The sequence below is a fragment of the Humulus lupulus genome, chromosome 2 (assembly GCF_963169125.1).
Source record: "Humulus lupulus chromosome 2, drHumLupu1.1, whole genome shotgun sequence".
Lineage (NCBI taxonomy): Eukaryota > Viridiplantae > Streptophyta > Magnoliopsida > Rosales > Cannabaceae > Humulus > Humulus lupulus.
In genome coordinates, this window is record NC_084794.1 from 38,466,757 (window position 1) to 38,491,824 (window position 25,068).

Consider the following 25,068-nt stretch of genomic DNA (forward strand, 5'->3'; position numbering starts at 1 on the left):
TAAAAATGGGAGGGAGCGAGACCGTCTCTCCAGAAGAACATGGTCTTGAAGTTGGGAGGATGGATGGGGATATCCTCGAACAATCGTCTCTCCTTTGGATAGCTCGAAAGGTAGTAAAACCCATCTCCACCATGAGCTCGGGAGGGGTTACTCTTGAGGCAGAAGAGGTATAGAATTTCCTGTGTTGAAGGCCCGCCCCACTTCATCTCGTGGTATAAGGACCTGAGAGTGGCCAAGACCTATATGAGTTGGTTTCAAGCTGGAACGGGGTGATTCCAGCATAGTTTGTGAAGCTTCAGAAATATTCCCTTAGGGGTAGTAAGTCCCTAGCTCGCATGTGCTCGCGACTCCAGGCCACAAGCTTGACCTTCCTCTCAGGATCATCTTTTCCTGGAGCGAAGCAACTCTTCTCGTCGGAGCTGGTGGGCCGGTACATCATCTTGTCAGATAGCTATAAACAATGGCAGGATAGTAACTCTAATATCTGCCTCGTCGAGGTAATGGAACTTAAATAATGCTCAGCCTCGAAGAAACTGTCCTCCGAGACTGGAATTGAGAGGGGTTTAGAAGTGGTTGGTTGTTTAGAAACATTCTCCATGAGGCTGAATGAGAGTACACCGGGAGAGTATGCTATGGTGACTCTAAGCTTAGGATCTAGTGGAAGTGGTCAGATCTTGGGGTCCGGATCAGGATACACAGCAACTCGAAGCTTCTTTCTTTTTCCTTCTTCGACCTCGTCAATCTGGCATCGAAAATGGGCTCTGATGTCCTCTCTTTCGAGCTACTCTTTGTGCTCACGGATTAGCCGCTGGTTTCGTGTAAATGGTGATTTAGGACGAGGAGAAGGTGGATAGTAAGGGATGGCAAGCTCGGACCTCAACCAATTCTCTAAAGACTAGGACATCTAATAAGAAAGAAAAAGGTGAGGGTCCGTTAAAAAAAAAAAGAAAGTGGAAAATATTAAGATCTTGATAACTCGAGTTTGCAAGCTCGAGATAACGAGATTTCCTTAATCGAGCCTAAAATCCTGAAATAGCGAGATTAACTCAGATGCCAACACTGAACTATTATAAAGTTTAAGGCATTGAGAGTATACCCACGCGAGAGTGGGGCAGTTACTGTCAGTTTAAGAGTATCATGAATTTCTAGGAAAAAGTGGGCAGTTACCCCAAAAAATGAGATATTATTGGGATATGTGTGCTAAAACCCTAATTCAACACCCTTTTTTCTTAAGCTACACGAAATCTATAACCTATTACCTCATAACCTAAAAAAAGGTTCCATTTTTATCTGTTTTAACTGAACCTTTTTGCCTAAACATGTTTCTTATCACTACAAATCTACACAAATCAAAACTACCTCTTGCAAAGAAATTTTCAAGAACTCAGCCAAGAACTAGTTAAAGTTTTTTATGAAAAGCACGCAGCAAAGATTAGGAGACTTTCACAAATATGATCTTGGAAAAGCTTAAATCATCGACTGAAGAAGAGGAAGCATAAATGATCCAATGGAACCTACGAAGGAGGGAGAACTAGTTTGAGAGTTTTCTTTGAAAGTGTGGAAAATGAGAAGTGAAAGATGGGGAACAAGAGGGGATATATATATATAGGTGATAGGAATGGTGAAAGAAGAATATATCTAGGTCTTTCCATGAGAAATTAAAAAGATCTAACAGACTCTTTTCAATCTTGAAGATGGTAGCAAAAAGAGAATAGGAAATGACATGTGCATATAAAAGAGTACTCGAATACTCTTGGTATGCAATCCCCTAATGACACGTGTCCACACTCGAGTGTGGTGGGTGGGCAAGTTTTTCGAGAGTGAAGTTCAAAAGTTTTCTTCTCAGAGGATTTGAACCAACACTTTTGAGGGGGTGAATTGTTACACCCAAATTTTGAGAATGAAATAAATAGCCTCGAAATGTAGGCTTGAAAAGGTTAAGCTCAGAATTAACAAGTATTGGCAGTACTCTTATACAGATTTTCAAGTGATTCTAGATCTGTTATTAGTATTCGAGCACGATTCTCATTGTTCGAGCCTGAGTTGAAAGCTCAAAGACACCAATCTTCTCTGAAGGACTAGTTCGACAAAATCACTGGACGAGGAGGTGGCTATAACTGGAACGATGAGCTTGAAGCCAGACCAATCTCGAAAGCGCATCAGTGCAACGATAGAGCTCAGTGACGCGCTTGGCATGTGAAAAGATTGTTAGGAAATCCTTATTTCATAGGAATTCGTTATTATCATATATTAAATCTCTATTGTCATGGGATATTATATAATCATCACATTTATAGTATTTATTTAAATTTTATTTGATTGATTGTGACTTTCCTAAATTAGAGGAAGATATTCTCATGACCAGGTCTATAAATAGCCTGGAGTAATTCATTTGTGAGGAGACAAAAAGAAAATTGTACTAGAGAATACTCTGCCAAATTTCTTTTCGAAAAAGCTTTGACAGAGTAGTGAGAATGTAAAGACCTGACTAACTCTTGACCTCGGACCATTAAAAACTACTAGGACATAGCTACTATTTTGGAATACATATATACATAAAATATTAGAACTTTATTAAAAATCTAAAATATGGTACGGTATACAAAATATGGGATCCCATCGTTATTTACATAAAAACATAAACATAATATTTAATTAATTGTTTGATAACTAAGTGCGGAAATACATAAGAACATAAATTAAAAGACTTGAAACAACGTCATCCTCGATCTTCCAGCAGTCCATTCAATCAATCCATCCCCAATACACATGCCAAGCTGTCACGAATCCATCCTGCCTTCCAAGTTTATTTTCCTACACCATCTAAAATAAAAGGAATGAGCCTAATGCCCAGCAAGGAAAATCTACTATAACATATATCATAAATCATAAGACCATATCATAAAATATATTACGTAAAAACGTATATCATATATGACTACAATATTAATGGCCATTAACTCATTAACGTGGTATGTGATTAAACCATCTAGGTCCTCAGTCTACTAATCGAGGTAGGTTAGATCACAAAGTAGTATATGATAACCCATCTAGGTCTTCTGTCTACTAATCAAGGTAAGGTAAATCATAACTCTAATCCATGATAATGATAACAAAAATCTTGGGGTTTGCTATCTAAGCAACTATAAGCCCCAAGCGACTAAAAACATTTTCATACGTATATACATAGAACATAACATATCATTGCATATAAACATATCATAACACATATAATCTAACTTATTTTCCATACCAAAAACCAGGATATTGGAGACAAGAATGGGATTGGAAAACTCCTAAAATCAACAATAAGAACCATGAGTTTCTAAAGAAATGGAGATGAAAAAAAAAGATCTAAACCATCAAGATAGAAACTTACTGAAGAACCTTAAGTTTCAAGAACTTAAACACCTAACCAAAAGCCATAATAGTGAATTAGGATCTAAAAGAAAATGAAAGAAAATAAAAGAACTATGATGAACTAAATCTAAGGATAAGAATACCTTGATAGACTAGAACATCGATCTACACCTCGATACCGAAATGTTACTCTATCTTACTTCCCAAGTGTTTATAAAGCTTAGATTGAAAAGCTTTTAATTCCCAAACCCTAGTGTTTTCTCTCTAGAACAATCTTAGCAGCTTGGAGCCTCTGAAGAATGCTTAAATAATGAATGAAATGGCTGAGTACTAGGTCCTATTTATAAAGTTCAAAGAGTGAAACTAACCCCTTTAAAAATGAATAAATAAACGAATAATAATTGAATATATTTGAACTTTTGGTTCAACAGATGCCCATAACTCGATCAAAAATGTTCAAGAGCAAGTCCAAGTGGTTGAGGTCTGTTTCTAATTTAAATCCTCAAAGTTTCAAAAATGGCTCCAAGAGCCGATATATCACCTATCCTAGGTGATATATCGCCCCTACCTATGCTATGAGCTTTCATGGTTTCATTCATGCAAAATTGACGTGCTTTCCGTATCTTTCGTAGGTGATGTATCGACCCTATAGCTGCGATATATCGGCATACGATGATATTTTAAACACGTTTTTGCACACTTTCAGCACACTTGAAGTTTTTTAAAATAACTTTTACTGAGTGAAACGTTATCCTAACAGTTGTTGGAAGTATCTAGAGCTTCTAGATCTATCTTTTATTAATTTATTTATTTAAAATGCTTAAATCCTCAGTAACCATGCTTGTGACAAGTGTCATGTTCTTATTTATTCTATCTAAACCTTAGATTATTATAAATAATATTTCTAGGACCAGCTATATTAATCAAACCGTCACGCCCTGGATAACCAAGACCGTTACACTGTGTGTTTAAAGTAGTGCAAGACTTGCTAATCAAGTCATTTAAACAAAGTGTGAATTCAATGTCATCAACAGATTAGGAATAAAAGATTTTGGTCACAAATAGGCTATTTTCATTAAAAATGACAGATTAATACATGGAAACTCAAAACATGATTTAGACGTCTTAGTTACAACAAATTCCAAGAGTTACAAATAATTCAAGCCACTCTAATGGCAAAATATACATTTTAGGTTTCCGTCCCTGTACAATTCCTCGACCGTGGCAGCTGACAATGTACACCTCGCCCCCAGAGCTCTCCAACTCATGGTTGATTCAGCCTACCCTTGCCTTTACCTGCACCACGTAGCACCTGTGAGCCGAGGCCCAGCAAGAAAGCATGATAACATAGCAAGATCAACATCATTTATCAAATATTTCACAATGCACAACCAGGAATTCAGCATTTCATAACATTTATCCAATCAGTGATATCACACAACAGATTAACAGTTTGTCATCCAAACAGCCAACAAATCACGTTCATAACACAATATTCACGATCATAATAAAATGATATTCAAGGTCAGTGCCCTTAGTCGCACCCTCTATTTAATACACTGTCTTCGGCTCTCTTGGGCCGCCCCCAGTGTAATACTCATTGACTCCGGCCAGCTTAACCGAGCTCAGTGATAGATAAGCTGCCTCAGCTACCAATGGCCGAGCCGCGCCCTGTGCACAAATATTGATTCCGACACTCTTAGGCCAGTTATCGCATGTCCCATGGAATAATAATACCATCTCATGACATGATATACAAGTGTAGGGAGCTCTTAGTCCCATCGTGTCCACATGGTTAATCACATTCACATAACAATGCATACAAACATAGGGAACACTTAGTCCCAACCTAGCCACATAATCAGGTGCAGCTTTCTTACCTTTGGCTTTCAAGTGAGCTAGTTATAAGCGATGCTCCTTAAGCGTGATCCGATCCCCGAGCCCTAGCTTAGCACCTAGTCACAACCAAGATAAAGGATACCATTAACAATCTTAAATGAGCTTCTAAACCAAGTTCTAGTCCTCGGAACATTGAACTTCACCAAATATGGTAAAAGACTCAACCCTGAGCACCCTAGGTTAAATTCCCAAGCCTAAATTCTCAAAATCCCTTAAGCGCCCCGGCATCAGAGCCTTGACCCAGCCGGAAGTGTGGCCGACGGGGACGTCGGGCCCGTAAGGGGGGGGGGTGATTGTGACAGTCAGAATCCCGTGATCCGTAAGGGGAAAGACCGGGTAAGCTGTGCAATCCCACATCGCCTGGGGAAGGTCAAGTGTAATGATTCTAAGACTGTGTAGGTATGGGACTACACAGTTGAAGAGGGCTTAAATGGATTAATGGGTACTACCTATATCAGGAAGGTGCATCTTCTTTTTGGTAGCCCATCACTTGAGAACTCCATGGTTAAGCGTGCTTGGCCTGGAGTAATCTAGGGATGGGTGACCTCCTGGGAAGTTTTCCCAGGAAGTGTGCGAGTGAGGACAAAGCACGCTGGAAAGACTTGTCTTGGTTTGTAGGGCTAGTCGTCATTCCAGAAAGCAGCCATAGTGATGTGGGGCGTCACATAATGGTATCAGAGACGCAATGAGGGATGATATTAGGTTGGCTTAAGGAATTATTGAGTCACCTGGAAAGGTATGCGACTTAAAAGTGAATTGGGTAGAGTATTGTGTCGTGGGACTCGTGGATATTGCACAGCTTACCCGGTCTTTCCCCTTACGGATCACGGGATTCTGACTGTCACACAAACTTTATGTTATAATTAATATTTCTAAACTTATAGGTTAAACTTATAAAATCTATAACTATTTCTATGAGTTTCCAACAAAATCTCAGCTTGAACAAATATCCACGAAAACTAAAATACTACAAGCTACTACTATTACTACTACTATCTAGCTAAGTAGAATTTTGAGATGCTACAGAGAATAATAATAGTGACTCGTGGACTAAACAGATTTTAACTGCTGAACCACGTAAAAAACCAGAATCTTGTTACATTATTGATATTTTTTGTTTAGTGCTCTTCATGTCTAAGTTGATGAAAAGCGGCGTCAACACTAAAATATTCAAATTTAAATTTTCTTCCATAACGCTACATAATAATAACTACTTTCAACATAAAGTTATATTGGATCCATAACTTATGTTAGAACTAAATATTCCCATCACTAGGATGGCCACCATCATTCCCATGGTTCTCAGCCTCCCCATTCAGAACTCCTAAAGTTTCTCCATTGCTATCCTCTTCTTTTGCCAAGACTGAGTCCTCCTCATCTTCACCATCTTCATTGAAGCTCTTGAAGGCATGATTATCAACTACACAGTTGCATGGAAGAAAAGTTTGTTTTAACGAGTCAAATAATCCATTGCAGTAGTTATCATAAGCAACCATAGCCTAGAACAAACATTTATATGGCATAATGATGTTGTTTGAACTCATATTGAATTCATTGTATGCGATTTTCCAATCGGTATAGACATTGGCTCCAGGCCCTTGAATAAAACATAGAACATGGAGCATTCTTCCATAACAACGAGAGGGTTCAGAAATGATGTGACTAGTTGTGTATGGTTAGGTTGAGTAAATTTTCTATTATGGTTTATAGTGGTGTAGAGGGCTCTAATATATAGAAATTATTGTTGAGGACCATCATTAATATTATTTTATGCTTAGGGTGGCGGGGATGAGGATTGAAATTTAAGTGCACAGGTGTAAAACACTTGAGTGTATGGAAATATATTAAAACTTGACATATAAGCATGCACTCAAAGATGTGTTTGGGGATGGTTCGTACTAACCTTTTCATAAGTACATTTTGAACTTACTTCTAATATGGAATAAGTGAAAATAAGGTTCATGAATGTGTCAATGCATGGGAGAGGGAGCCATATCAGACCAAAACATATTGGACTAGGTGTAGATAAAGCTTAACATTGGTGGGAAATTTATTTCATGCATTCTGTAACCCTAACATCTAATGAGCAAAGACAAAAAATTAGTAGTATATATAGAAGTGACTATATGTAAGTGGCCATACACAGAGACGGGTTCATTGATAATATGATGTTAGGTTACTAATTACTTGTCAATAAGCTTTGGTAATTAATATTTCAACTGCTTTTTAATATTTTCATGATTTATGTATTACTATAATTCTTAATTTTTACTTTTGGTTCTTTACAAATGAATAACTTGGAAAAAAATTTATTTTTAAAAATGGTTAAACATAGATCTTACCATTCTCTTAATTTCTCTCTAAACTAGGTTGTCGTAAGAGAAACACTCAAAACACCAACTAAAAAGAGTGACAGTGGAGGCGAGCATAACTCACAACCGCTAAAACGGTTAGTATATAAAAAAAAAATGTATAAACAACGACTGAAATATACAGAATCATATATGATGAGAATGTAATGTTATCATTGGTTTTATTGTTGTCAATGTTACATATTAGACTGTAATCTACTACAAAAATTTTAAAAATATTTGATAAATTTTTTTTATAAATTTAATTTTTTAAACTTTTTAAACAAAACTTTACATTCATATGTTCATGAGCACGAGTCATATTGTAAACATAGTTAAAAAAATATCAAAATATTATATTTAAATAATTTAAAAAACTAATCAGTAATGCATGTATAGTCATATGTAAATTAATTTTATTTTATAAGGAATACTAACTAAAACTCAATTGAGGAAAAATTATCCTATATAAAAAATAAACGTGAATTAATTCAAAAAATAATGTTTAATCACTTCAAATAATAGAAATTTAAATGATATCTATCATGATTAAATAATAGTGTTATAATATTTTATATTCTATTAATAACAAAAAAAAGTTGATTTTCTTAAAAAAAATATTTTGACTAGAATAAAACTTAGGTGCAGGTTGTCAAATAGTTGTGAGAATAAAAAGAAAATCATTAAAAAAAATATCATATAAATGTGTAGGAATATATGTCATTTAAAAAGTATAGGAATTAGAAATTGAAAATTGTATAAGACCTAAAATTTTTAATAAGCCATTTACTAAATAAAAAAAATGGAGTCCATAGAACATGGGTTGTATTGTGATATTGGGCTGAGCATCACCCATGGAGTTAAATGAAATAGTGGGCCATAAACCACAATAGATATTTAATGCCACAAATCATTTAAAATTATTTTTTAGCTAATTCGTCCATTAAAAAAATAAACTTTTTTCCAAAAAATTTTAAATGAATTATACTTTGGTAAAATTTGATTACAGAAGGTAGATGAAGATACATGTTCACATCCTGACTGGGCATCTATAATAGAGGAGTTACATATAAATAAAAAAAAATTTATGAACTACAGACTAACAACATTGTGGGGAAGTATTTAGATTCGGTTGATAAGTGGGAGTCATTATACAGAGTGTGCGCTAAATGGATGGGTTTTAGCAAAAGATTTGATGACGTAAAGAGAAGAGATGGGGTTGTCTCTGTAACGCCCTGGTTACCCCAGAACAGTTACGGTGAACAGTGAACCGGAAATTTGACTCGCTACCCGAGTCATTTGGTTAAAAACGTGATCTAAGTGTTACCATCAGGTTAAGGTGGAAAAACAGTAAAAAGGAAAGGATGCACTTCATTGAGTAAATAAACTGCTCATGAGCCTTTCAAAATGTTTATAAGTAGTTCGTAATACAAAAGAGTCGCTATTGTTTCAAATTTACAGTCTCCGCCGGCCTAAGCGGCAAAAATAGGGAAAACCCCTAGTCCCTCTGAGAACTCCTTGACTGTGGCGGTCAAGCGGCCCTGTATGTACACAAAATCGCCCAAGCTCTCCTCTCAGGGTTGGTTAAGTTTCTCCTTTCCTTTACCTGCACCACATAGCACCCATGAGCCAAGGCCCAGCAAGAAAACACAATAAGACATGATATAATATCAACAATGATCATAATAACCATTCAGGACTATCAGTCCAGCAAATAGGTGACAATAGCCAAAAGTCACAATAACGAGCATCGCTCCTTCTAGCCATGTGAAAATAGGGCCACCAGGGCTTAACTGATAAGTGATTCTTTCATAAGTTTGATCAGGACAGGTGCAAGGTGAATAGTCACCAACATAACCTTCCTCACGACTCTAGAGTCGAAGCTATGGACAACATCCCTTAGCCACGTGACAAACGGTCACCGGGGTCATATACCTTGGCTATAGACATCTGGTCGTAGACCAGGCAAGCGCTTATAAGTTCTTCGACCTTAGGTTCGGTCCCACATTAATACCATAGAGTCATTCAATGCGTGATCATTGACTTTAGAGTCGGTCCCTGACTAGTCAGTGTCATAAACAGGTAATCAGTGTTCATTAGCATTTAATGTGCAATCCATGTCCACATATATCAATCAACACGCTTCAATATCAAACCATGCATGTCATATACCTATACAGGGTGCCACTATACTCATACACTATTTTCTTACCTCAGGTTCGAGCGAGAAGTACGATAAAGACGACTCCTGAGAACGATCGATCTTTTAGTTCCTTAGCGGTTACCTAATCACAGCCAATTATAACCTTCATTAATGAGAATCCACGTAAATAGGGTCTTAACCTAAGCACCACCCTCGGGACCTCGAAACATGCCCACACAGTGAGTAGATTCGATCCCGGGCCTTAAGGATTGAAACCCCAAGTCGAAAACCCTTAAAAACACTCAAAACGGGACTTAGAAGGAACAGGGTAGCGCTACAGCGCTCAACCCCTAGCGCCCCAGCGCTACACTCAGAACCACCCAAGTGCCAGAAAGCCTCCTGAGGAACGCTATAGCGCCCTAAGGTGGGTGCTGTAGCGCTACCTCCAGACCCAATCTACCCTGAACCCACCTTCTTCAAATCCTTCGATTCTAACTCGATTTCCAAGCTTCCAAATCCTATTCTTAATGCCAAATGATCCCAAAAACCATTCTAACATACCCCAAACATCACAAGCATGGGAACCCTAGCCAAAACTCCCAACAAAACCATGAATTCACCCTAGAAATCTCAGCTGCAAAATAAAACCAGAACAGGGCAAACCAGAGAAAACCACGGTTAGAAACTTACCCAAAGCTCGGCTTATGATGGTCTTCAATGGTGGAACACACTCCCAAACTCCCAAGGCTTGCTTCCCAAGCTTGAATCCTCAAAGTTGGTTCAAAAACCACAAAGAAAGGTGAAGAGAAGAAGGTACGGGAGAACTCTTTTGCATACTCTGTTTTTCCACTTTCTTCTTCAGCTGTCAAAGGTTATATCTATCCTAGGGGTGAAATGTCCATTTTACCCTTAGGTCAATTAATACTTTCTAAAGGCTCCCAAGGGCATATTTGGTACTTCCCTCCTACTTCGTTAATCATAATTAACGCTCTCCAATTCCCGCTATTCTCAATGTTCTCAAATACCAATAATTCACATCCCGTTACCCTATATCTCCCGGTAACGCTCTAATCATCAAAATCACCCCGAGACTCAACTCAAGTCCCGACACTTAAACATGTTGTGACTAAACCGTTAATCAATATTCTACGATCGTCTCATGACGACTAGCTCGAACAAACCCACATCATAATGTGGTCTCAACACATATCATCGACATGCATAAAATTAACATTATATTATAATATAATTCTCATAAACATGCATAAACACATTTAATGGCATAATTAAACAATTATGGCCCTCCCGGCCTACTAATCCAGCCATTAACCATAATAGGGAATCTGGGGCATTACAGTCTCTATGCGATGTTGGGTGTGTTCTAATGAAGGATATAGATGAAAAGAATACTTGAACATGCCTAACCGCAAAAAGAGACCCAAACCAATCACACGCACGGGGTGTCAGGCAGCCCTGAGAGTGGTTCGTTTGAAAGATAACGACATGTGGTTGGCTAGAGAATTTAGCTACGAACATAATCATGACATGGTATCTGTTACAGAGTTGCAATTCCTCAGATCAAACAGGGAAGTGTCTGATGGTTTGTTGGCACAAGTTCGTTCAATGAACTCAGTTGGTATCAAGACTTCCCAAATTATATCACACGTCGCCCTACAGTCGGGAGGTTACATGAGAATACCGTGTCAGGTGAGAGATGTGTACAACTGAGTGGCGGGCGCAATGAGAGAAGAAAAAATTGAAATAGATTCAGAAGGTGCATTAGGATTCCTAGATTGTTTGTCTGGTCGAGATCCTAATTTTTTTGTGTACCACCAGGCAGACGAAGAAATAGACTCGCCAATGTATTCTGGGCGAACGGAACTTCAAGAAATGACTACATGGCTGTAACGACCCAAAATCACTAACAAGGCTTAAGGGCCTTGATTAGCGTGCCAAAAGGGCATAATTGGTTTATGTGTGATTTAATGATTAAATGCATGACTATGTGATATGCATGATTATATGATTACATGGATATGTGAAATGCATGTTTATGAGTATTAATATGCATGTGGGCCCCGTTTAGCTTATAAGGGCATATTTGTAATTTTAGCCCGTTAAGGGCATAAATGTGATTATTTGTGGTAAATTGTTGAGACCACATTATTATGTGGATATATTTGCAACATATGGCTCGAGACGGTCCTAGTGAGCGGATTGGCGAAATAGTCACGGTGGAGATTTATACCCGGCTCGGGGGAGCCCGGGGGTATTTTCGGGAATTTATAAAATATATTTGGGATTATTAGACATTGGGTAAATAATTGGTGATTAATTGGATGATGGGATTTAAGTGGTAAATATTAGGAACACTCGAGGAGTTAGTGGGAATTGGGAGCAAACTGACTCTTCTAGGGGCCATTTGAGGATTGCAGAACCTAGGAGGTTAAAATAGTCTTTTCCTAAGTCTAAGGATATACTCAGCATTTTGTTAGAACAAAACAGAAAAATATGGAATAATCTAAGGAAAAAAAAGAAAGAAGGAAAAAGGCTCTCAGCTCTCTTTCTCATCTCTCACGAATCTTCTCTCTCTCTCACTCTCACTCTCCATTGAGGGAACTTGAAGCTAAGGAATAAAGGGGCCTAGGCTTGTCTTTGGGGCAGGTGAGCTTTGATGAATTGGAGGGGAAAATCAAGCTGGAATTGAAGCTGAAAATAGGAAGGAATTTGGGTGATCAAGCTAGAAATACTCAGAGAATTTGTGAAGAAATTTGGTGGTCACTTAAGGTAAGGATACCAGTTAGAACCTTTGAATTTTGCTGAAACTATGTCGAGGATTAAGCTTGTTTAAAGTCTGATTCTGTTAGTTAGTTTTGAGTTGAATTTGGGTGCCAGTGAGAGTGTGATTTACTGCTGAATTAGGGTATCAATTCTTGGATTATTGTTGGGAATTTTATGTTTAAAGTATATGATCTGATCTTGAACTCGTAGCTTGGTTTGATTTTAATTGGGAGGCTTGTTGGGTTTGAGTTTTGAGGAAGATTGGCTAGAAAAGGTTGGAGAGAACCCAGATTTTCTGGGGTTCGAAGGGGCGCGTTGCGACCCAGTCTGGGGGACGCTGCAGCGTGTGTGGCCCTTCTGGCCTGGGTTGGTCTCTGACTTGGGGGTGCACCGCGACTTGCTAGGCCAAGTCGCGACCTGCCTCCCCTCTTGGGCTTGGGGTGTTTTCTCTCTGACTTGAGCCAAGTCGCGACCTGCTTGAGGATTTTAGCCTTAGAATTGTTTCAAGGACTGTTAGGGCTCGGGGATTCATACCTAGGCGCTCGGGACAATTTCTATTACCTGGTTTAGTAGAAATGGAGGTCCTGGAGGCTAGTTTCTATCTTCTAGGTATTTTGTTTCAATTGGAAGTTAATGGATACCATTGTCCCTTGTGACTAGGTTTATCGCCAAGGCTCGGGGCTAAGAACCGTGCTCGGAACCAGTTCACTTTCTCCGCTCGGAATCAAAGGTAAGAAAACTACACCCGTTTATGTGGCTATGCTGGGACTAGGGTTCCCTATATTTGATACAATGTTGTATGATTATGACATGCTATGTGAGCATGTAATAAACGGCCTAAGAGTTCCGGAATTGATATCTGCGCACAGGACGCGACTCGGCCATTGAGAGCTAAGGTTAGCTAAATAGCCACTGGGCTCGGCCTAAGCGAGCTGGAGTCAGTGGGTTAAATAAAGGGTGCGGCCTAAGGGTGTCAACCTTAGAAATTGTATGATAACTATGATGTGTTTACTGTTGTTGAGTTGTTGCCTATAGCTTGTTGATTACTGGTTTAAATGGTTTGTGATTTGTTGATTTAAAGCACTGATTATGTGTTTGTCATAAGGTGCTGAATGCCTGGTTAACTACTTTATGGATCATTTGGTTGTCTGTGTTGTTTATGCTCTGTATTATGGTTTTCTTGTTGGGCATTGGCTCACGGGTGCTACGTGGTGCAGGTAAAGGCAAGGGTAAGGTGGACCAATCCTTAGTTGGAGAACTCTAGGGGTGGAATGTACATTGTCAGCTGCTCATCCGCCACGGCCGAGGGATGGAACAGGGACAGGAAAACCTAAAATGCGTATTTTGCCATTAGAGTGGCTTGTGAATGTATATGACCTTTGAATTTTTGTAATTGTCCTTTAAACCCTGTTTTTGGGATCCCATGTACCAAACGTTTATCTAAATGAAAATTTATCTATTTATGACCAAAATATTTTAACCCTAACTCGATTATGGTTTTAGGGTCACATTTTCAACTAAACGACTTGATTAGCAGGTCTTGCACATTTATAAACACACGGTGTAACGTGTTGGGGTTTTATGCCCTAATTAAAACCCAAATTCTTTGTAATCTCATTTTATTATCAATAAAAGAATAGAAATCATTTTTTGACTTGGTTAATCACTTTGCTCACATGTTTTATTTTCATGATTATTTGTTTAATATAAACTTCTATTAAATCCCGAGCATATAGCTAATCTTATTTATAGTGACGTAATCACAGTGGAATATAATTATGATTATATGTTCAAAATAAGTTAGTCCTAAGATTAGTCAGTGCATAGGATTTACACTGACTTGCCAATCTACGATATGATCTACTTACACATTACAGTGTTATGTTCTTTCCAGAACATTAGCAAAGTAGATAAGATCAGATGTATTTGTTACATCGGACTGGATAGATTTTGACAGTTGATAAGATAAGTAAACATACCGTTATTATCTATTCTAGTCATATCATTTAGTTGACCATAGGTCAATTCAATCTCAATTCTGAGTGGTTAGTATTCTAACTGATTGTATTATATGAGGTCTTTGACTTGTTCGTTACCAGCTTACCCTACGGACTAGCCCATACTTACATCTGGGGAACTCGGTAGTATAATTAAGTGGGAGTGTTAATCATAGATATGAACATCTATAGCTTCTGATGAAGAAGTGAAACGATGGTTTCCTTTTAGTTTGGTTCAAGGTGTTAAATGATAGAGATCTCATTTCAGTAATTAAATTAGTTTACTTAAATATCATTTACAAGGAACTAAGTGTTTTAAGGATAAAATACAATGAGGGGTAAAACGGTATTTTAGTCCTATCTCATTGTAGACCGTCTATAGAGGATTGAGTGATAATTATGGTTGTAACAATGGATAATTAATAGCGTAACTATATTTGTTATATAGCGTTCTATGAATTCAAGAGTGCAATTCCGAGTCTATAGTGGAGTCACGAGGAATTAATAAGTTAGTAAATTTATTTGTTAGATTTATGATAACTTATTGGAGCTTGATTTCATAGGCCCATGGTCCCCATTGTACCTTGGATAAAATCATCTAGATAATCTCAATTAATTGATTTAATCATCAATTAAAATTATCAAAGTTGACCAGGTCAATTTTGGATAGTTTCACAAAGTTGTGTAATTTTGAGAAGAAAAGAGAAATTATGGCAGATTTATTAATTAAGATAAATTTGTATCTAAATTAATAAATAAATTTAAATCAAGGTTCAAATTATAAATAATTAATTTGATAAAGGATTTAAATAATTATTTAATTAATGAAATCAATAGAAAATAATACAGACCTTGATTTTAAGTCCAATGGGCTTATAATCAAATGGGAAATTTCACGGGCCTATAGCCCATGATAATTTCGACCTAGGGCTTCAAAATAGCTGTTATTTTATTGATTTTTTAATTAAATTAAATGGCCTAATTGAGTCTATAAAAGGAGTGCTTAGAGAGAAGTCAAAACAGAAGTTTGATAAGTCACAAGTCAGATTTTCTAATAGTTTTAGATTCTCTCTAAACACAAGTCATTTTCTAAGTCTCTTTGTTATTTTCTCTTCTTCTCTCTATATCTATCTCATGTGTTGAGAATTTCCCACACTAGTCTAGGTGGTTCTAAGGATACATTGGAAGATTGTGAAGAAAATAAAAGATCGGTTCAGTTTCTTGATAATACTCTGCGACAGAGAGGATACAAGAGTTAGAGAAACTGAAGGAAGGACTCTTTAATTCCGCTGCGTATACTGTAAGTATTCTATTATTTGTTTCTCTTTGAATTCAATTTTAGAAACATGTTTTAGGCTATCTCATATTAATTTGTTTAATATTAGATATACATGAAAATAAATAAAGATCCTGTATAAGCTAATCCAACATAACGGTCTTGGTTATCTAGGGTGTTACAATGGCTTTTGGTGATGTGATTGCATTTGACACGACATACATGACAAATGCTTACAACAAGCCATTATGCATTCTAATGTGTGTGAACCACCACTTCTCCACTTGTGTTTTCAAGTTTTCTTTGTTAGTGGATGAGATAGTGACAACTTACTCGTGGATGCTAAGAGTATTCCTAATGTGTCATAACAACAAAAAATCATTAGTTGTTCTCACTGACAGAGATAATGCAATGCGGGAGGCAATAAGGGAGATTCTGCCAGAATCCACACACTGATTATGTGCTTGGCATCTCACAACAAATGCTTCTAGAGCTGGGAATGATCCAGTGTTCACAAAAGGTTTCGTTGACTTAATGTATACATACTACTCAAAGGAGGTGTTTCTTAACAAATGGAATAACTTAATTGAGACTTATCAAATGGAGGACAGTGAATGGTGCCAGTTACAGTATAGTCGGAGGCGTATGTGGGCAGAAACCTACCTCCACAGTCAGTTTGTTGTCGGAATGAGAACAACACAACGATGTGAATATATGAATTTTTGCCTTAAAAAATTCATGTTGAAAAGATACACCCTACGAGAGTTTGTTACAGGAATAGACTTGGCAGTTGCAAAGATGAGGTGCATCGAGAGGCAACATGACTACACAAGCAAGCACACTCTCCCCCAGCTCCCAGATCAAATAGATACATTATGGATCTACTATGAACAGTGTTCCAAATTCTACACTCGAGAAATGTATCGGAAAGTCGAATGAGAAATAAAAAGAGAAAATGGATATTTCATCAGCAATCATGAAGATGATACAAACAGCACCACCTTCGGTGTCGGGAATTTTATAGACAGCCAGACGAGGTACAAATTCAAACACACCCTAAGCACAAACCACTTCGAATTCAATTGCTTATTCTTTGAGACCAATGGATATTCGTGCATGCATATTTGGGCAATTATGAAATCTTGTTGTGTCAGGAGAATTCCAAATTCGCTCCTAATAAAAAGATGGGGCATGGAAGTTGAATCCCCGCCAAATGAGATGGAGATAAACCAGCCTCTAGAAGAACAAACCATGCAGTGTAAAATGTCAAGATTTGGTGCTCTAAATTATAAATCCACAATGATGAACTTCTACGCCTCCAAATCACCAGTGTTCTTTAACACAGCAAGTGAAGAAATAGGGCGTCTAATAGCCATTTTCAAGGAAGGGTTTGAGTTACAGGGACAACCACAAAACGCCAACGCTACTCGTTCGTACTGAGACAATCCCAACATAATGCAAGATCCAACTAGGGTTAGGATGAAAGGGCAGAGTAATCCAGGCCAGCGAAGGGATGGCAGACAGGGGAATCTGAATGACGGATCAGGCTTCAGACAAAGGGCATGTGGATTGTGTGGTGCACTAGGTCATAATAGTTGAACTTGTCCCAATCATGCCACATCAACTCCTAATGCGGGAAGATGAGCAAGCACAAGAATTGTCAACATTGACTGGTCATTGCAATTGGGAAACGAAGACTTGGGAGGCGATATCGACATGGCTTATTCGACACAAGAGTCTTTTGGGAATGATTACGATCATCACATGTAGTCCAAAAACTTATATCAATCGGAAATGAAATATTATATACTTGTTAATATTAATGTATTAGTTCTTAATCTTTGAAATTGTGGACTTTATTAATCTATGAATGCAACAATATTATATAAAGTTCCCTCGATTAACGTATTTTTTAAATAACAATTAATTAAATATAATTTAATATTATATTGTCTCAGTTCCTATGCATCCTTTAATATCAATGAGATCACGTTTACGAGATCCGGAAAACATACAAGTTCAAGAAGTAGCATATAATGAGGGGTTCTTCGATCCTAGTGGTTTTCAGTCACCGACTAACTTGCATGAGAGATTTTACTACAATCAGGTTTACTTTGATAGTTCCTCGGCAACTTTCGGAACAATTATGAAATCAAGACCTCACGAAGCAAAACTGACATATAAAGATAGAACATGCAAAATAGTTTCCTACGAACAAAACAAGGTATTTCATCGTCCTCAAATTTCAATTTTATCTTCATTGTTCAATTTACCTGACGAAGTTTTTTTTTATAACAAGTACAAAAAAATTTCTACCCATTTGACCAATTCAAATCATGTTCTTGGACAAAGTGTTGGGAGGTTGAGACAGTAGAAAGCAACAATAGGCCTAGCACTTATTTAGTGGCAGCTTCAAGCGATTTTCTAGAGACTGTGACATTCTGCTCGTGGGAAGTTGATACAACCGAGTTCAAGGCTGGAATAATCCACCAAAAGACAATCCACTACTACCACTTTCAGCATCTACTAACCATTACCATTCTCCAGCGCAAAACAGAATGTTATATGGGGTTGGAGGTGGCACAATTATAAGACTATACGACATCAGGAATGGAGACATGAGTTTGCAATGGCATCTAGCACAACCTTTGCATAATAGCCGCTTCTCAAATTCTATACACTGGTGCAACAATCATCTGGTCGTCACTACGGGAAGGAAGGATATAACCATCTGGGATTTGAATGCCTCCACCCCAAAGCATGTACTCACAACAGGAGTTGAAGTTGGAGATATCGTGGCCACTCATGTGGGACACCAAGAGAGCAAAATCAAATTGCGTGATTATTACAAGTAGGTTAATATAATCTTATTAATTTATATTCATATTGCTTAATATCCCATGGGTAATTTGAAATTAATTAAACTTTATCTATTTGAAAATTTGTGATTCAATATAGGCAACCAAATGCAAGTGGAATTGATGGCGTATATTGCACCAACCATGTCCTACATGTTTTTAATCTTCGATCATGCACAACTTGTCAAATATGCCTCTCGCATTATATTTCTGTCGTGAAGTGTGTTCACTGCAATGAGGACACTATTGTTATAGGATACGAAACCGAGGTAAATACCAACCGGGGTAATATGGTTCAAATGAAGGAGGATCATGTAGTGGTCATCCCAATTAGAACAATTACTCCAATGAGATATTATAAATTGCTACTTCAAAGAAATAGTATTCACAACACAGACATCTCAAGTGTTTGTTACATCAATGGTAAAGTCTTCGCTGTTAAAGAGGTAGGACTATATGTTCTCTACGAAGATATAAGATACACTCAACATGACGATGAAAACTGGACAATCACAAGCGAAAAAGTTAGCAAATGCGGCATTTTTGAAGGCAAACTCCTATTTTCCCCTAATATTTCATCAAGTGACTATGACGTGCTTGTAACGTCAGCAAACGACAAACCATTCTGGTACCGTGCGTAACTTTACTCAACATGTCAATTGAGAGTTGCAACAACATTTTAAACTCCAAGGATCCTTGTAAGGTTAAAAACTACTATGCACTACTTCGATATTATTATCCTTTAATTACTAGAAAATCCATCTTTATTTCAGGAACAATATAAAGTTGTGGGGTTATTCAAACTTGATTACATATTGACTATGAAAACTTGCTTATTCCTAACATACTCTAATATCTGTTCGATGAACAAATTTAATTTGTTAATGACGAATCTTCATCTTCCTTTAAGTGTAATACGTAAATGGAACTCAATTCAAACTCAAAAAATTAATAACACAAGCCCAAGTAATCTGGTTAAAAAAATGAAAATATTATAAATCATAATGGATTAACTATGCAAAATAATCAATAAAACGGTACTTCATAGTGTCTTTAGTGTGCATTGTTCTTTCACATTCTTTGACTTGGATTAAAAAGCATTGCACCAAATTTAGGTAAATTACCGAATGACCATAAAGAATACAATAAAAATTCAACTACTACCCACATAAATACCCTCATTTAGTTATATATTTCTTATTCTAAATATACAAACTGGTAACTATAATCAGCTACGGCAAGTTAACTATTGAATTTCTTAAGCTTATATGGGTCATATAACCCTACACACATTTTTCAAACAAATACACATTCTTGTACAACAAAGTTAGACCTCCCCATTTTTTTTAATAAATAAATAAGGGTATTACTCATGCCAGGAATCCAAATCCATTAATAAACTATCTTTTATATTGTGATGTTAATATTCTTTGTTTATATTTTGAATTTGTGTTTTGTTGGATGACTCGTTCAAGCAAAACAGAAGATACAAAATCATATAAATCTTTGTATTATTTAATATATTTCTTATGGGAAAATTACTCAATATTATTTTTATTTTTTGGAGTTTCAACTTGCAATATTAATTTAAGTCGTCCATACAATTGTGGTCATGCCTACCAATTTGAGAACTCGGACATTGTTGCAATATCATTACCCCAATTGCACCATCTTGGTAGAACTTAAAATCCATTCAAAAGTTATAGAAAAGCACATCTATAAAGGCAAGCGACTATTAAACTATTTGGACTTAATGTTAATTGCGTCACTAACCTATAGTCATTCTCTATTACATTCAAAGCCTCCTAAGAGCATCTCCAGTTATCACACTCTCTAAGGGTGCCAAAATTTTTAAAATATTAATATTTTTATTTTCTCTATCATGTACGCAATCAAAAAATGTTTTTTTTTAAAACATTTTGACTACCTACAAATAGTCTATAGCGTCAAACTATTTATGAGTCCCCATGTCAGAATGTAATCAAGAAATGTTGCCAAAAAATAATGTCATTTTTTTTTATATATATAAAAATATATTTAGTTACATGAAGAAAGAAAAAACAAAAATATTAATATTTTAAAAAAATTTGACACCTTTAAAGGGTGTCATCATAGGTTGGTAGGAGTGTTCACTTAGATAAAATTGTTTAGCATTAAGTCAAAGTAGTCCAATAATAGGGACGCTTATCTAGCTTTCATAAAGAGTATTTCCATACTTTACAGATAGATTTTAAGTTCTACCAAGATTTCGATGGCACAATTAGGGTAATGATATTGCATCAAACCCAGATTTTTGAGAAATTCTTTGTACCAAGGCGTGGCTTTTCAAGTTCTTGGCTTATTGTTGTTAATCTTAACGTAACCCTCACCGGTGATGACTTTGTAGTGTAGGGGGTGGAGGTCCAATCCTTTAAATCATCATTCCCAATAATCAAAAATCGCTTGGACGGTATGGCCCTGGAGACCACTCAAACCCACGGTGGAAGTCTCCCTCAGGATCTGCTCATGTCAAAAGTCAAAATCTCTGCTACTAGATACTTTGGGGCCTAAAATGCCATTGTTGAAATATAACCTTTGCACGATCAAATGCATTCTAGATAGCGTTAAAGCTAAACTTGGAGGGTCGAAACCTGAACACCTTCCAAATCTAGCAACGCAACTAATATCATATCAGTTTGTCTTTATGCCAATGTTGTACACCAGGAAATCAGGAGTGATGTGATGAACTCAATATATTCCAAATTGGATTTCCATTGACAAAATATTGGGGGGGTCACAGTAGAGATCATAAGAACAGGGAAAAACCTCGCAGCTCAAGTATGAATTTGCTTGCCTTCATTCTTCGTGCAAAAACCAAATTATTTTAGGATTCTAAATTAAAAGTCCACAATTCCTTGTTTCGGAAATATATCATTTAAGCCAAGAAAATTGATCTTTCTTACTTGTATCCTTGCTGGTAATGGTCGCTTTCTATTGGCCATTTTAAGAGTTTTGTCCAAAGCCGCCGGAAAAATGCCTTCTTCCATCACTTGCACATTCCAACGGCATATATTGGATCTCTCTAGAATGGTAAATTTCATGAGACGGGCGAGGTCTAGACTATCCCACTCATAATCCAAATTGCATTTTTTGAAAAACTCGTGAAGAAATGCAAACAATCTTAGAGAAGTTGAGACTGCTCTGTTGGGTTTTACTACGACTGCTCTTATAGGAATACCTAAACAACACATTAACACCACTGTCCTAGTTCTTTATTCCAAGTGTTATTTTGACTATGCTAAAAGAAGTTCCAACTCTCTTGCACATACTCTAGTCACCTGGACTCGTGCTTGTATAATTAATGGGAGTATTCAGCCAGACTCACTTCCTGAAAGTCTGCTTGGTCCTTACCTTTGTAACATGTTTTGATCATTAAAAACATGGCAACATGTGTATTCACACTATTACACACCCACATAACAAAAAGACGGCCAAATGATAACACTATCAGCAAAATAGATTCACATGTCAGAAGAGAACTATGTATGAAACCGTATATAATTCTCATTACAAATGAAAAACTAAGTCCTTCGCTATATTCCGTATCAATATCAGCACAAATATGCAATAAAAACATTAATAGAAAACGAAAAACAGAAAGGAAAATGTAGTTAAATATATTTAGTGCTGTTATTTAACTCCATTCTCGTAGAATTACAAAAGATGAAGCTGATAGACAACACGTAATTTATGAGTTTTTCAGACTCTTATACCCACATAAAATTAAGGATAAGAGTATAGTTAAAACTCAAAACAAAATATTGTTGTAAATACAAAACAAAAATTTAACAGATTAGTATAAAAACCATTTATGATAAGCCTCAGTTAAATCCAATAATGTCATATGAAATGAAGTTTTGCCAAGGGGTTCTCCCTGTAAACAGGGTCTCGGCTCCACAACACCTCAAACAAGTGGATTGAATCATCCCAGGCATTAGCATATACTCAGAACACATTTTAAATTTTGAAACAAGTAAACAAAAACCTCAGTTAAATCCATTAATGTCATACGAAATGTAGCTCCACCAAGGGGTTCTCCCTGTAAACAGGGTCTCAGATTCACTACAACTCAACAAATTGGATTGAGTCATCAATGGAATTCACATAGATTATAACACATATTATCTAATCTAAGAAACATTAAAAAATACAATATTGAGCAAAATCAAACGAGAATAAAAGTTAAATTATATTGAACAGATGAACAGGCTCAGGTTATAAACAGCTCTTTCGATCAAGAATTTTCTGAAGCAGAACTGGCATTAAAGCTGAGATACATCATCATAGCCAATTAAAAAATCAAAGAAAAAGAAATGAACAAACATAATAATTGTAAAAGTTGGCTCATATTAAGAAATTCAACCATAATTTACTTTTGTGCTTCATTGAATACACTCAGAAGCGCGGATAAATATTAATCATTGCCAAGAAAATTAATTATCTTAATCAGCTAATAAAAAATAAACAATACCCATTTAAAAAAGATGGATTTTAAAATAAAATAAAATAAAATAAAAAAACAAATTTTCTAACCCCATTTATATGGTATCCATCACCATGACCTGCACAAGATATAAGTTAACAAATCAGAACCCAAAATACAAACCTAAATCAAATGCACAAACAAATGTAGCGGACGTCTTTAGAGGCAAAATCATCGAAAAGATTTACCACCACGTGTAACACCGCCAAAATAATATTGGCCTCAAGGACTAGCGTTGTTTTCACCGTGTAATTTTTACTAAAAAACAAGCTAAAGGTGTAGGGAGGCCAATAATGGAGTTCGGAAAGAAAAAAAAATGGAAATTTTAAAATGATAGATTGATAATGAGATGTAGCCGTTTCTTTGACACAGATAAGCCGTGGAACAATATCGAAGCCAAACTGCAACACTGAACGGCGCCGCTTTAGCACGTGCATTGGGGCTTTTGCCGTCACAAGGATAATCAGGTAAGCCCGGGGTGCAACATGCAATCACAATACGAAATTTCAAAGAAAGGAGAAGACCATCGATCTAATCAATTTGAGATCTGAAACTGAAATTTAGGGTAAATTTCTATGCTACCAAAACCCTAGGAAAATGAAAGTTGGCGGATGCCGATGATTTCTGTGTTGGCTTGAGCATCTTTATATAGAGATGTTAAACCTCCAAAACCCTAGAACCGTAGTCTTTCACAGTTGGGCCCACTCCTCCGTTACATTTTATACAATTCGTACACTTAAACTTACCACGTCAGCCGCGCTGGCTTTTATTTTTAGCGGGTAGTTTCACTTTATATACGACACGTAGTTTTTAGCATTTATGGATATAACAAGCATTTTGAAGGGACTGATTAGTTGGCCATTACAAAGCTATTTTTTGTAAAACTGAAATTTTGAAATGAAAATTTAAATTTAGTGGCTAAAAGCATGTTCTTTAAAATGTGATTATTTTAATGTTAGTAAACTATTTTTTAGTTTTAAAAAACTGAATTTGTAATTGGTATTAAATTTGAAAATATAACAGAAACTGAATACATGATTGGTTTAGCTAAATCTGAATATTATTTTAATTTTATATATTTTATATACATAGGTTGTATAATATTAAATTTTGATTTATAAATAGATTTAATTAAGTAAAATTTAATTGTATTGATAAATTAAAATTTAATAATAGTGCATTGATTAAATTCATAACAATATTGCATTGTCATTAAAATCAAGAATTTTCGTTATCTACACACTTTTTATATAAATGAGATATACAATCCGCCATCATCATAGGTTTTTTTTTCAAAAATTAAAATATTTAAGGCTGTTGGAACATAAAACCATAAGGAAGAGAAGTGAAAGATAAGGAGCCGAAGTACATGATGCTAATCTTGGGATATTGGATATATAAATTCAAATCCACAAAAAACACGTTAAAATGACGTTTTCAATTTTTGGCTTAAAATTTGAGTTTGAATTTGGATTTTATTTTTTAATACATTCAACCAATCACATATTTTTGTGGGACTCACTATTTTTATATTTTTGGATTTGTAAATTTGTATCCAAATCAGCTACCAATCAACCCCTAAGTCTCCACCACGACGGAAATTTTAAAATAAATAGGATGAATATTTTATTAGATCCTATGATGACTACAGTAGTAATTATATTATATTTTTAAATATAAAGTGTGTTTAGATGTGAATAATAATTATTTATGAATTATTATTGTCGTATTTGGAAAAATCGTTAGTAATTACACTATGAAAATTATATTATGTAATAATCACTATTTAAAATTGATGGTATTTAGGGTGTGTTTGGAAAAAACTATGTATTACACTATATTTTAAAATACAAGATGTGTTTGGATGTTAAGTGGTAATTA

General features: G+C 36.1%; 1 long non-coding RNA gene and 6 other non-coding genes across 7 annotated transcripts; all 7 read right to left on the reverse strand.

Moving 5' to 3' along the window:
- Positions 1-20,832: 20,832 nt before the first annotated feature.
- Positions 20,833-23,989, reverse strand: LOC133817691 (uncharacterized). The gene is made up of 2 exons (XR_009885661.1): positions 23,376-23,989; positions 20,833-23,266 (listed from the first exon to the last, which is right to left on the reverse strand). It is a non-coding gene; the product is annotated as an uncharacterized LOC133817691 (long non-coding RNA).
- Positions 22,322-22,428, reverse strand: LOC133820372 (small nucleolar RNA snoR97). The gene has a single exon (XR_009886786.1). It is a non-coding gene; the product is annotated as a small nucleolar RNA snoR97 (small nucleolar RNA).
- Positions 22,523-22,637, reverse strand: LOC133820333 (small nucleolar RNA Z278). The gene has a single exon (XR_009886749.1). It is a non-coding gene; the product is annotated as a small nucleolar RNA Z278 (small nucleolar RNA).
- LOC133820334 (small nucleolar RNA Z278) lies at positions 22,688-22,802 on the reverse strand. The gene has a single exon (XR_009886750.1). It is a non-coding gene; the product is annotated as a small nucleolar RNA Z278 (small nucleolar RNA).
- On the reverse strand, positions 22,908-22,997 carry LOC133820328 (small nucleolar RNA Z223). Its single transcript, XR_009886745.1, has one exon. It is a non-coding gene; the product is annotated as a small nucleolar RNA Z223 (small nucleolar RNA).
- LOC133820381 (small nucleolar RNA U36a) lies at positions 23,045-23,131 on the reverse strand. The gene has a single exon (XR_009886794.1). It is a non-coding gene; the product is annotated as a small nucleolar RNA U36a (small nucleolar RNA).
- On the reverse strand, positions 23,535-23,678 carry LOC133820395 (small nucleolar RNA snoR134). The gene has a single exon (XR_009886806.1). It is a non-coding gene; the product is annotated as a small nucleolar RNA snoR134 (small nucleolar RNA).
- Positions 23,990-25,068: the final 1,079 nt, after the last annotated feature.